The sequence below is a fragment of the Sminthopsis crassicaudata genome, chromosome 3, assembly GCF_048593235.1.
Source record: "Sminthopsis crassicaudata isolate SCR6 chromosome 3, ASM4859323v1, whole genome shotgun sequence".
Lineage (NCBI taxonomy): Eukaryota > Metazoa > Chordata > Mammalia > Dasyuromorphia > Dasyuridae > Sminthopsis > Sminthopsis crassicaudata.
The window spans coordinates 603134803-603146862 of NC_133619.1; the positions used below are offsets into that span (position 1 = coordinate 603134803).

A 12060-nucleotide genomic window follows, 5' to 3' on the forward strand; every position below is an offset into this window, starting at 1 on the left:
CGGGTTCTAAGGCCCTCCCAGCTCTGACCTCCCGGGTTCTAAGGGCCCTCCCAGCTCTGCCCCTCCCGGGTTCTAAGGCCCTCCCAGCTCTGACCTCCTGGGTTCTAAGGCCCTCCTAGCTCTGACCTCCTGGGTCCTAAGGCCCCTCCCAGCTCTGACATCCCGGGTTCTAAGGTTCCTCCCAGCTCTGACCTCCCGGGTTCTAAGGGCCCTCCCAGCTCTGACCTCCTGGGTTCTAAGGTTCCTCCCAGCTCTGACCTCCCGGGTTCTAAGGTTCCTCCCAGCTCTGACCTCCCGGGTTCTAAGGGCCCTCCCAGCTCTGACAGCCTGGGTTCTAAGGCCCCTCCCAGCTCTGACCTCCCGGGTTCTAAGGGCCCTCCCAGTTCTGACATCCCATGTTCTAAGGGCCCTCCCAGCTCTGACCTCCTGGGTTCTAAGGGCCCTCCCAGCTCTGACCTCCCCGGGTTCTAAGGGCCCTCCCAGCTCTGACCTCCCGGGTTCTAAGGGCCCTCCCAGCTCTGACCTCCCGGGTTCTAAGGGCCCTCCCAGCTCTGACCTCCCGGGTTCTAAGGCCCTCCCAGTTCTGACCTCCTGGGTTCTAAGGGCCCTCCCAGCTCTGCCCTCCCGGGTTCTAAGGCCCTCCCAGCTCTGACCTCCTGAGTTCTAAGGGCCCTCCCAGCTCTGACCTCCCGGGTTCTAAGGGCCCTCCCAGCTCTGACAGCCTGGGTTCTAAGGCCCCTCCCAGCTCTGACCTCCCGGGTTCTAAGGGCCCTCCCAGTTCTGACATCCCATGTTCTAAGGGCCCTCCCAGCTCTGACCTCCCGGGTTCTAAGGGCCCTCCCAGCTCTGCCCTCCCGGGTTCTAAGGCCCTCCCAAGCTCTGACCTCCTGGGTTCTAAGGCCCTCCCAGCTCTGACCTCCTGGGTTCTAAGGGCCCTCCCAGCTCCGACCTCCCGGGTTCTAAGGCCCTCCCAGCTCCGACCTCCTGGGTTCTAAGGCCCTCCCAGCTCCGACCTCCTGGGTTCTAAGGCCCTCCTAGCTCTGACCTCCTGGGTTCTAAGGGCCCTCCCAGCTCTGACCTCCCGGGTTCTAAGGCCCTCCTAGCTCTGACCTCCTGGGTTCTAAGGGCCCTCCCAGCTCTGACCTCCCGGGTTCTAAGGGCCCTCCCAGCTCTGACCTCCCGGGTTCTAAGGAACCGTCCAAACCTGATATTCCACAGTGTAAGGTCCCTCTTTGGCTCTGACATTCCATGCTCTAAGATCTCCTCCTCTAACTTCCTCATCCTGGTTCTAAAGCCTCTCAGACCTGACATTGCTTGTTCTGAGGCCCTTCTCTTCCTGCCCAGGGCTCAGGCCCGCTGGGTTCCCCTCCCGCTGCTGCAGGCTGGGCTCTGAGGCTCACAGAGTTGGAGCTCTTACAGACCTCACAGGCTGTGTCTTCACCAGCTGAGTCATTTTCCATCTCTTCAGCCCACTTCCTCATCTGTGAAAGGGGATAACAACAACCTGCAGCTCGGGGTGTGAAGAGCAGATGAAATGATGCACTTTGGGAAACTTAAGGAACCAAGCAAATGTCAGCTGTTATCATTAATGTCCTCCTGCAGTGAAGGGCTCAGTGCTCCCAGAGGAGCCTGCCAGAGGGACCTGGGATCCCCTCGCAAGGGCAGCAGCAGAGGTGGGATTTGAACCCAGGTCCTGTGAGAGCTTCCTGCTCTTCCATCAGCCAGCCAGCAGCAATCCCATTCTCTCACCTGAGACCCCAAGCTTCCCTGTGTAGATCCCGGCACTCAGCCCTTTGAAAGGAAGAAAATAGGCATTTATTAAGCACCTACTATGTACCAAGCGCTTTTTACAAGTATTATATTATCTCCTTAGATCTTTACAACAACCCTAGGAGGTGCTATTATGATCCCCATTTTACAGTTGTGGAAACTGAGGCAGACTGGTCCCACAATCAGGAAGGGCCCGAGGCTGGATTTGAACTCAGGTTTTCCTTACTCTTTCCTTATATGCCATCCAGCTGTTTCCCACTGTAACTTTCTAGCTCATAGATTTAGGGTAGGAAGGAATCTGAGGTCAAATATTTCAATTTTCCGTTATAGGGTTAGGCAGCTGGGTGGCGCCAAAGTGCCCAGAGTGCTGGGCATGGAGTTCAAATCCAGCCTCAGATGGGCATTAGCTGGGCGATCCCCCGCAAGTCACTTAATCTGCGTCCCTTGGTTTCCTCAGCTGGGAAACAACAACCACTCCAGGACCTTTGCTAAACAAGGCAATATTCGCTTCTTTTTTGTTTTTGTTTTTAATCTTTGCATGATTTTCCCATTTGCTCTGATTTCTCTCTTCCAACATAATTCATAAAACAATGTATATTAAAAATAAATAAATTTGGAAAATTTTGGAAAAAACCTGTGCCCCCCAGCAGCAGCACTTCACAGGTGAGGAAACTGAGCCCCGAGAGGTTAAGGTCCTCCAGCTTCAGGAGGAGGTCCCAAAGGAGAGGGCAAAGGGGCTGCTGACCTCCAGCCAGCCCCTCATATTTCTGGCCTCTGCAAAATAAGGGGGCTCTCCAAGCCCTGGCTTCTGCTAGTCAGCGCACGGCGGGCACCCAGTGAACGAGGCACACGAACAACCGATTGCTGCTCAGGCCGACTCTTCACCAGCCCATCTGGGGCTTTCTTGGCGAGGACACTGGACGGTTCGCCATTTCCCTCTCCAGCCCATTTTACAGATGAAGAAATTGAGCCCCATGGGCCTGTATTAAAATAACAGTGGCTCACACTTCTGAAGCTCCAGGGTTAATAAGACATATTGCTCCCAATCACCTTGTGAAAAGGATTGGGCAAGGTTCATTATGATCCCCATTTCACAGCTGAGGAAACTGAGGCTCAGAAAGATTCACTCACCTGCGTTAACATAGCAGGGAGTCGGCACCAAGATTCCAACCCAGGTCTCTCCTGATTGTCACTCCACTGCTCTTCCTCCTACACTGTATGTGACTCAAAACCAATTTCTCTTCTGTTATTTACTTGGGTTTTTGTGATGACCCCATGAGTTCACCAATGATGGTAGCTGGTGTTTTTATAGCAAGCGCAAAGCTCTTTACCAATGTGGGCTCATTCATCCTCCTACCACCCTGGTAGGGAGGTGCTATTATGGTCATTCTGCAGATGGGGAAACTGAGGCAGAGGTTCACCTGCCTTGCTCGGGATCGTGCAGCTAGTGGCTGAGGCTGGATCCAAAATGAGGCCGCGGCCGCGATCCGGGGCGTTGTCCACCTGTTTCATTATTTCCTGTTAGGGCAAAGTGTAGTTGCCCCCTCCTGAGATGACTGAGGGTCAGAGAAGGGGGCATGGGGCACGCTGAAGCCCCCAGGGAGTGTCCGGGGGCCGCGGTCCATGAGCACCCGTGCCGGACAAGGGGCAGCTGGGTGCTCGCACTGGCACTGGGGCCAGGCCCGTCGGGCCCCAGGCTGGGTGAGTGCTCGGGGCCGGCTCTGCTGAGGAAGCTGCCCCCACTGTGAAAGCAGGGGAGCCCGGGAGAGAGAGGCCGGTCCCCCTGGGCAGGCCACAGGCTGCGGGCAAGGTTCTTCTGTCACTGGAACTAGTGCGGGCCTGCCACCGGGGCTGGGGTTCCCGCCTTCGGCTCCTGCATCTAAGGAGGCGCAACAAAGGCAACCCTTGTGGGCGGCCCCCAAATCCCTGCCCTCACCAGTGCCCCGCTCTGGGGCTCAGCAACTCTGAGGGAAGCCAGGCCTGGACCCTGGCCCTGGGGGGGAGGAGGGTTGGGAGGGAGGGAAGGAAGAGGGAGGAGGGAAGCTCAGCCAGCACCCATCACTCTCTCCCCTCCCCCTTCCTCCTCCTTCACCCTGATCAGTGATGGCTCCTGAGGGATCTGAGGCCTGCCAACCAGAAAGGCTGTGGGTCCTGCGGTGGGTCTGGGCCTCAGCCCGTGCAGGACTTTTTACCCATTAGCCTGTCTGTTGTCTCCCCTCCTGAGATCTCTCCCCTTCACCTCCCCCTGCCCCAATTGTAGCTTAATAAGGAGGCTGTGAAAATGTTGACATTGAAAATACACAGGAGGTCAGAGCTGGGAGGGCCCTTAGAACATGGGAGTCAGAGCTGGGAGGGCCCTTAGAACCCAGGAGGTCAGAGCTGGGAGGGCCCTTAGAACCCGGGAGGTCAGAGCTGGGAAGGCCCTTAGAACCCAGGAGGTCAGGGCTGGGAGGGCCCTTAGAACCCAGGAAGTCAGAGCTGGGAGGCCCTTAGAACCCAGGATATCAGAGCTGGGAGGGCCCTTAGAACCCAGGAGGTCAGAGCTGGGAGGGCTCTTAGAACACAGGAGGTCAGAGCTGGGAGGGGCCTTAGAACCCGGGAGGTCAGAGCTGGGAGGGCCCTTAGAACCCGGGAGGTCAGAGCTGGGAGGGCCCTTAGAACCCGGGAGGTCAGAGCTGGGAGGGCCCTTGGGATATAGAACTTTGGAACATAACTGTCAACATTTCCCTTAGAATAGAAAATTGAATTCTCCCTTAATGCTTGTACCTCCCCTTCTCCCTCTCCCTTTAGATCTAGCTTATCCTATATCCTTCTTCTTTGGCCATGGCTGTTTGCTATTAGACAGGAAGGACTTGTCCGTTGCTTTGCTTTGAATCCCTGGTGCTTAAGGCACTGCCTGGCACACAGTAGGTGCTTACTAAATGCTTTGTTGACTGATTGATGATTAAAACCCAGAATGTCAGAACTAAAAGGTTATCTTACAAAACAGCACACTAAAACAAAGAAATATCTTTTTTTTTTTTCCCCTGAGGCTGGGGTTAAGTAACTTGCCCAGGTCACACAGCTAGAAGTGTTAAGTGTCTGAGACCAAATTTGAACTCGGGTCCTCCTGAATTCAGGGCTGGTGCTCTATCCACTGCGCCCCCTAGCTGCCCCTAAAACAAAGAAATATCAAAGTGGAAGGAGCTAGAGAGAATGGAAAACAAAGAACATCAGAACCAGAATGCAGAAGGGCAGAATTTGTGGGGTCCATTGTTTTTTCCATGCTGGAAAACAGGAATTTAGTTATGGAAAAGAGTGTGTAATAGGAAATAGTAGAACATAGAATGGTAGACTTGGAAGGGACCTGAGTGTAGCTGCCCATTTTACAGATGAGGAGAATGAGGCTCACAGAGGTCATGAGGTTTTTTTCAAGCTCTCTTAGGCCAAGAATTTTTCTGGTGACATATAGATTTTTCCCCCTTCCTTCTTTCACATTGACTTGTTTTTCCATTTCTTGAACAGCCGCCTTCTGCAAAAGCCTCTGGGTGAGAGTACAGGAACATTTCTGCTTTAAAAAAAAAAAAAAAGGATAGAGAGAGACAGGGAGAGAGACAGAAAGAAAAGGAGAAGGGGGGAGAGTGGGGGAGGAAACAGAGAGAGAGAGAGAGAAAGAGAGAGAGAGAGAGGGGGGGGGGAGAGAGAGAGAGAGAGAGAGAGAGAGAGAGAGAGAGAGAGAGAGAGAGAGAGAGAGGGCGAGAGAGGGAGGGAGGGAGTGTGAGAGAACAGCCCAACCCCGGTTTGACTGGAATCTGCCAACTCCTTAATCACAGCCCTTCTAACCTCTGGCTCTCTGAGTCCCTCCAGCCTGGGAGAAGGGATAAGCTCTGCCATGTGCCCCTGAGGTCCATTGACTCAGAGAGCTGGGGAGAAAAAAAGCTTTAGGGACAGAAGGGGTCTGTGCTTGGCTCCCCCAGCCCTCCCTCCTTCCCACCCCCTGCCTTAAGCTCCCTTCAGGGCCCAGCTCAGGATTCTGGGAGGAGCAGCTTTTGGCTCGTGTCTCTGCAGAGCCCAGCAGGGTGATAGGCTGTTGGGTAACGGGGATGAGAGCCTTCATTATCATTCCAGATTTGCCAGGAGCTCACAGCACACAGACAGAAGCTGTTGGCTCTCATTCTCGCAGTTTGCCTGCTAAGGAGACAAGATGGACAGCTCTCCCCTCCCCCTTCTCCCCTGGATCCCCCATTTTATCTCAGAGACCATCATGTCTCTCTCCCAGCCAGTTCCTAGGAGACACTAGTCCCTGGGAACCTGTCCCTCGTGGCTTAGGGGAAGACTGGAGATGGCTTCCTGGTAAAAAGGCGTCTTAGGCTTTTTTATTTTTATTTGTCTGTTTTCTCTTACTTTGTTTTAATCTGGGACTCGGACATGCGGTCCGATGATAAGTCCCATCCCACAAGCATCCTGCACAGTTGGTCAGTGAGTCACAGGAACCTAGTGCGGATCCTGACACCGGGACCTCGCCTGCCCTTCCGAGCTCGTTAAGCCTTAGTTTTCCTCATCTATAAATAAGGGGAGCTTGGGCTGGGTGACCTCCCAGGCCCCTCCCAGGTCTAGATCCAGGATTCTCTAGAGGGCTCCAGCACCGGCCTATGGACCACTGGGGAATTCAGGAAAATGGGAATATTCGCCTGAGGTTCCTGCTTCCTGACTCTGCTGTTGCTGGGCTTCTAAGGTCCCTTCCAAGTCCCAGATTCTGTGATTCTAATGTCCATCCTAACTCTGCTTCAAGGCCCTCAAATCACCTCCTCCAGGCAGTCTCCTAGGATTCTTGCACCTAGCCGTGATTTCTCTCTCCTTTTCCCCTTGGAACTTATTAATTTCTTTATATTATTTATACATACTACTTATTTATATTATTCCGACCATAAGTTCATAAGATTTAACGATGGGAGGGACCCTGGAGATCAGCGCTGGCAGGGATCTCAGGATGCCATCTGGATCGACTCCTTCATTTCACAGATAAGGAGACCGAGGTCCACAGAGGGGAAGTAACAATGACAATAGCTACCATTTATATGTAGCATTTCATATTTATGTGTGTGTGCTACAAAGTACTCAGCATGTATCATTTCATTTCTTTCTCAGAACAATTTTGTAAAGTAGATAGCTAAGGCATTCTTGACCCCATTTTACAGATGAGGAAACCAAAGGCCTACAAGTATTACAGTTACTATTTTACAGATTTGGAAACAGCCCCAGAGAAGAGGGATTATTTGCCCTGGTGCATTCCAGGTATTTAGACCTTCAGCATCTCTCAGGCAGACTACTGTAACAGCTTCCTAATAAGTCCCTCTGCTTCTGTCTTTCCTGCCATTCATTCATCCAACAAGAATTTATTAATCACCCATTAAGTGTCAGGCACGGGACATATAGATACAACAATGGCGGTCCCTGCTCTCAAGGTATTTGCATTCTATTGGGAGGAAACAGGGACATATAGGTAAATACAACATTTATAACAAGTGGCTTGGGAGGGAAGAGCGCTGCCTCCAGGAAAACGTCTCTGAGTTCAAATCCAGCCTCAATACTTGTTAGATGTGCAATGATGAGCAAAGTTCTGTCACTCTGGTTGCCTCAGTTTCCCCCTCTGTAAAATGAGCTGGAGAAGAAAATGCCATGAAACCCCCAAATGGGGTCCTGAAAAGCTGGACAACAATAAATAAATTATGGGCAGGGCACAAACAGGGATGGATGAAGAAAGGCCTTTTAGCAGTGAAGCACATGAGTTGGGGGTTCCATGAGTCCCAGATGGGCAGAGGGCATCACAGGGGAGGGGGACAGACTGCGAATGGGAGATGGCATGGAATAGAGCCAGCATGAGGGAAGTAAGAATTCCAGAAAGGGAGGCTGTGGCCAGACTGGGAAACATTTAATTTCCTACTCAGGGCCCCAGGAAGCCCCTCTAGTTTTTTAATTAAGGTGTGACATGTTCAGACCCGCGCCCTGGAAGGATCCGCTCACTTCCAGTGGCAGCTGGGTGAAACATGGCTGCAGGGGGCATCCGCCAATTAGGAAGCGGTTTCAACAGCCCAGGTGAGAGGCTTGAACTTGGGCAGCGTTTGTGTGGGCCAAGAGGAGGCAAGTATGAGAGGTGGGCTGGAAATCAGCAGGGCTTGGCAATGGAGGAGGAGGAAATGAGGAGTCCAAGGTGGCTCTGAAGTCATTAACCTCAGGCTGGAAGGGAAGAAAATAAGCATTTAAAAAACTCCTACTGTGTGCTGGGCCCTGTGCTGGGTGCTTGCACATGATCTCATCTGATCCTCACAACAGCCCTGCAAGGTTTTATAATCCCCATTTGACAGCTGAAGAAACTGAGGCAGGCAGATATGAAATGGCTTGCCCGAGATCCCACAGCTAGTAAGCGTCTGAGGCTGGATTTGAGCTGACTCCAGCACTGCATCTCTTAGCTGCGCATCTTGGGCTAATTAGTCCTATCCCACTTCAGGTTTCTAGGAGTCCACCGGAGAGACAATGAGTTCTCCTCATGTGATCCGTTCAAGCTCCCTTCTAGTATGTTTTTCCAATGTTTATCTTAAGGGATTCTCACCCCCAATGTCATAAAAAAAAAAGTGGTCTGGAATCCCAGGATGTCCTGAGAGAGAAACCAGAGTCAGCTTGTTCCAGTCAAGTCAGCCCATGATGGAGGCAGCCCAAGGGCCTTGGGAATGGCAGCCAAGCCTCCTCCCCCAAATGCTGGACCCCCTCCCCCCAAATCACCGGACCCACTCCTACAACAGCCTCCTCGGCCATCAAGAAGAGACCCCCTTCCTCATCCTCCACAGCCACAATGGCTGACCAGCTGCAGCCAGCCGGTGATATTCAGAGATCAGTGGATGAGTGGGCTCAAACTTCATGTTACAGAAAATTCCCCCCCCCACCCCAAGCTCACTTCTGGGCATCAGCTTCTTAGGAAGGGCTTTCTCTCAGGTAGCCTCAGGACCCGAGGTTTCACCAGGCTAAAGGGGCAGGAAGGACGGCTCTTTCCCAGCCACAGACTTGCCTTAGAGGCCATGCTGCTGTCAGCTGATCTGGCTGATGGGAAAGAGCAGCCCCTTCCCTTACTGACCTCCCAGGGCTCCAATGCCTCAGGTCCAGCAGCAAGGCAAACAGAGCTTCTTCCTTGGAAGCTTCAGCACCTACTTGCTGCTCCAGTCAGCAGCCACCTAAAGGCCCCCTCTTTCCCATGCAGTAAAATAAACAGAAAACAGTCACAAAATACCTGTGTATCCCAGGGATCCAGGGCCCTCATTCCGAATCAGGTTTGCAAAGTCCTTGTCTGTCAGTTCCATGTTACATACAGATGGAATAGGAAGAGAGCAAATATATACAGCAGTTAAGTAAAAAAAAAGATAGTTTGGGAAGGAGGACCCTGGGAGAAGATGGTGTCTGAGCTGAATCCTGAAGAGAAAGACACGGGGGAAGGAGTCTGTATTCCAAACACGGGGGATGACAAAGGCAGGAGACAGAGTGGCCGGATCAGTGCAGGAGGGCGAGTAATGTCCAAGCGGGTCAGGTCAGGAAGCCCTTTACAAGCTAAACTGAAGAGTTTAAAAGCTGATTGAATAGGAGAGTGAGTCAGACCAAGCTTCACTTAAGGAAAATTACTTTGGCAACAGTGTGTGGGATGGAATTAGGAAAATAATCTTCCTGAAGCACAGGGCTGACCATGACACTCCCCAGCTCAGAGAGCTGCAGCAGAGAGCTTGGATCCCATCAGCACAAACTTTTTGTGCAATAGAGGGGTCTCTCTTTTTTTTCCATCCCTTTACACATTTCCCAGACCCTTCAGGGGAGCGGGTGCTCTGCTCTGGGTCCAAATGATCATTTAGAAAATACATGACTAAATTTGCTAGACCGCTTTGCAGGGGTTTCCAAGGTCCTTCCCAGAGCTGACATCTTCTGTTCTGGGGCTGCCTCCAGTTCGAAGGGTCCAGGCTATCCATCTTGAGCTCTACACTTGCCGAGGGAAGGCTGGAGGGGCCAGGGAACCAGAGCCAGGCCTGATTAGTTTGGAAAGACTTCCTTGAGGAGGTGAGGCTTCCAGCAGGCTCTGGAGTGGGGGGCCAGCCAGCGGGGAGCTGGAGAGCACAGAAGCAGTGAGAAGGGAAGGAGAGAATTGGTTTCATGGGAAAGGCAGGGCTGGAGCTGGGGTGGAAAGAGGCGAATCACAATTCCCAGTCCTGTGGGAAGGCTTTCCTTTCATTCTTACCTCTCCGAGCAGGTGCAAACCATTACAGAGAGCTCTTCACAGCTCCACCCGGTCTTCTTTCTCTCTCCAGGGAGTGCAGGGGGGCTGGTTAGGAGTGGGGGGGACTGAGGGGAGAAGGAAGGGAGCCGTTTCAGGTCCTCCCCCGCCTAAGCCCTGCAAAAGGAGGGAGCCAGTTCCAGGTGAAAGAAATGGCCACAAAATAGGCTTTGAAGCCAGAGTCAAGCAGGGTGTGGAGGAGGGGAAGCTGGTTATTTGGCTGCAACAGAGATTCGAGGCCCCCTGAGATAACTTGCTGGATAAGACCTTAGAATCACACAACTGTAGAATGTTAAAGCTGGAAAGGGACTTGGTAAATAGGATATTAGGGCTGGGAGGCCCTTGGAACAGAGAATGTCAGAGCTGAGAGGGGTCTTAGAACACAATGTCAGAACTGGGAGGGGTCTGAAAACAGGATGTCAGAGCAAAGAAGCCTTAGGACAGAGAAAGTCAGAGCTGGGAAGGTCCTTATAACCCAGGAAGTCAGAGCTTGGAGGTTCTTTAGAACACGGGATGTCAGAGCCGGGAGGGCCCTTAGAACCCAGGAGGTCAGAGCTGGGAGAAGGAGTCTCAGAGCAAAGAAATGGGGAACTGGAAAAGATCTTCAGGTTATCTCCATCTGCCTTGATAGGGAGCTAAGTTTGGAACCAGGAAGAGAGGAATAAAAGAAAGTAAAAACTGAACTCCATTTCTGAGCTCTGGTTGGGGTGGGTGGTGAGGGGAAAGGTAAGGAGTGGGTGGGAGCTTCAGGGTTGGGAGACTGCTCCTGGAGCTCTCTGACCTGTACCCTCCCACTCCCTGCCTTCATCAGGCCACTGCCACATCAGCTCTTTTTTGTGCCAGAGACTGCCAAGCTTGTCCCAACTTTCTAGTCAGGAGGAAGATTGTCTGCATTAAGCTGCTCTCATGCCCTACAGGAATGGGGAGGGAGGAAGCCGCAGTCAGAGCTGCTCGTTGGCAGCCAAGGGAATAGCCATGGGGATTCTTGGATGTCACGGGCCTTCCAGGCTGTGGGAATGACATCTGGAATTTATGCGGCCCCCCTCTTCCAGTGGCCAAACTCTTTAAAGATCTTATCAGGTCAGAAAAGGAGGAGATTGTACCCCCACTGCCCAGAACAGAACATTCGCCTTACAGAGGAAGAGTTCTTCAAAGTTGGAGCTGATTAAAGTGGATTATGGGGTCAGGGGCCGTCCTCCAAACAGAACAGAGTTCTGTGTCCTAGTCCGGGCTCTGGAGATAAAGCCTCCCTTGTGACCTCCCGGAGAGGGCTTAGGGCTGGGGGATTTTGTATCCTTGTACTGTTTTACAGGATTGGAGAGCATCTAGTCCCATCCTCTTCATTTAAAAAATGGGGAAACTGAAGCCTACAGGGGAAGTATCAAAGCAGAGTGGAGTCCGGATCTCCTGATTCCGGTGATCATCTAGAAATCATCACTTGAAGAGTTAATAATCAGAACAACTGACTGAGAGGCCTCTCACTATCTTGCCTCTACTGTAAGGGCCTCCTTCCCTTCCCAGATTTTAGAGCAGATTTTTAGCCTTCTGATGACCCCCTCTCCAGGCGAGCAGGGAGAGCTCTAATGAGCAATTTTGGAGACACCCAAGACAAATATAAAATCAACTTTTAAAGACAAATTCAATAAAGTGTGTATGTGGCAGGGGGAGAGTGGAGGGGCCCTAAGAATGGAAGACCATATGGGGAAGAGATCCCCAAAACATGAAGGTGAAAATGTTATCAACGCCCTCTATATTTTGATACTCTGGGACAAAAAGAGATGGTCCCATACAGCTTCTCTGGGGATCTCTGCCCAGAGGGCTTTCTGACTCAAAGTCCTGAGTCCGACTAGCTGGAGGTAGCCTGGACCCAGACCTATGAGTGATAGGAGAACTTAATGCACATCTAACCTGCTCCCATCTCTATTTCCTATTGGGTCCTCTGAAATATCAGGGTAATACTCCATAATCTATAAAAATTGATCATGTCACTTTTCCACTCTAGC

General features: G+C 52.1%; 1 long non-coding RNA gene across 1 annotated transcript; it reads right to left on the reverse strand.

The window, feature by feature from the left end:
* Positions 1-991: 991 nt before the first annotated feature.
* On the reverse strand, positions 992-9753 carry LOC141563897 (uncharacterized). Its single transcript, XR_012488533.1, has 3 exons — positions 9032-9753; positions 2902-3288; positions 992-1791 (listed from the first exon to the last, which is right to left on the reverse strand). It is a non-coding gene; the product is annotated as an uncharacterized LOC141563897 (long non-coding RNA).
* Positions 9754-12060: the final 2307 nt, after the last annotated feature.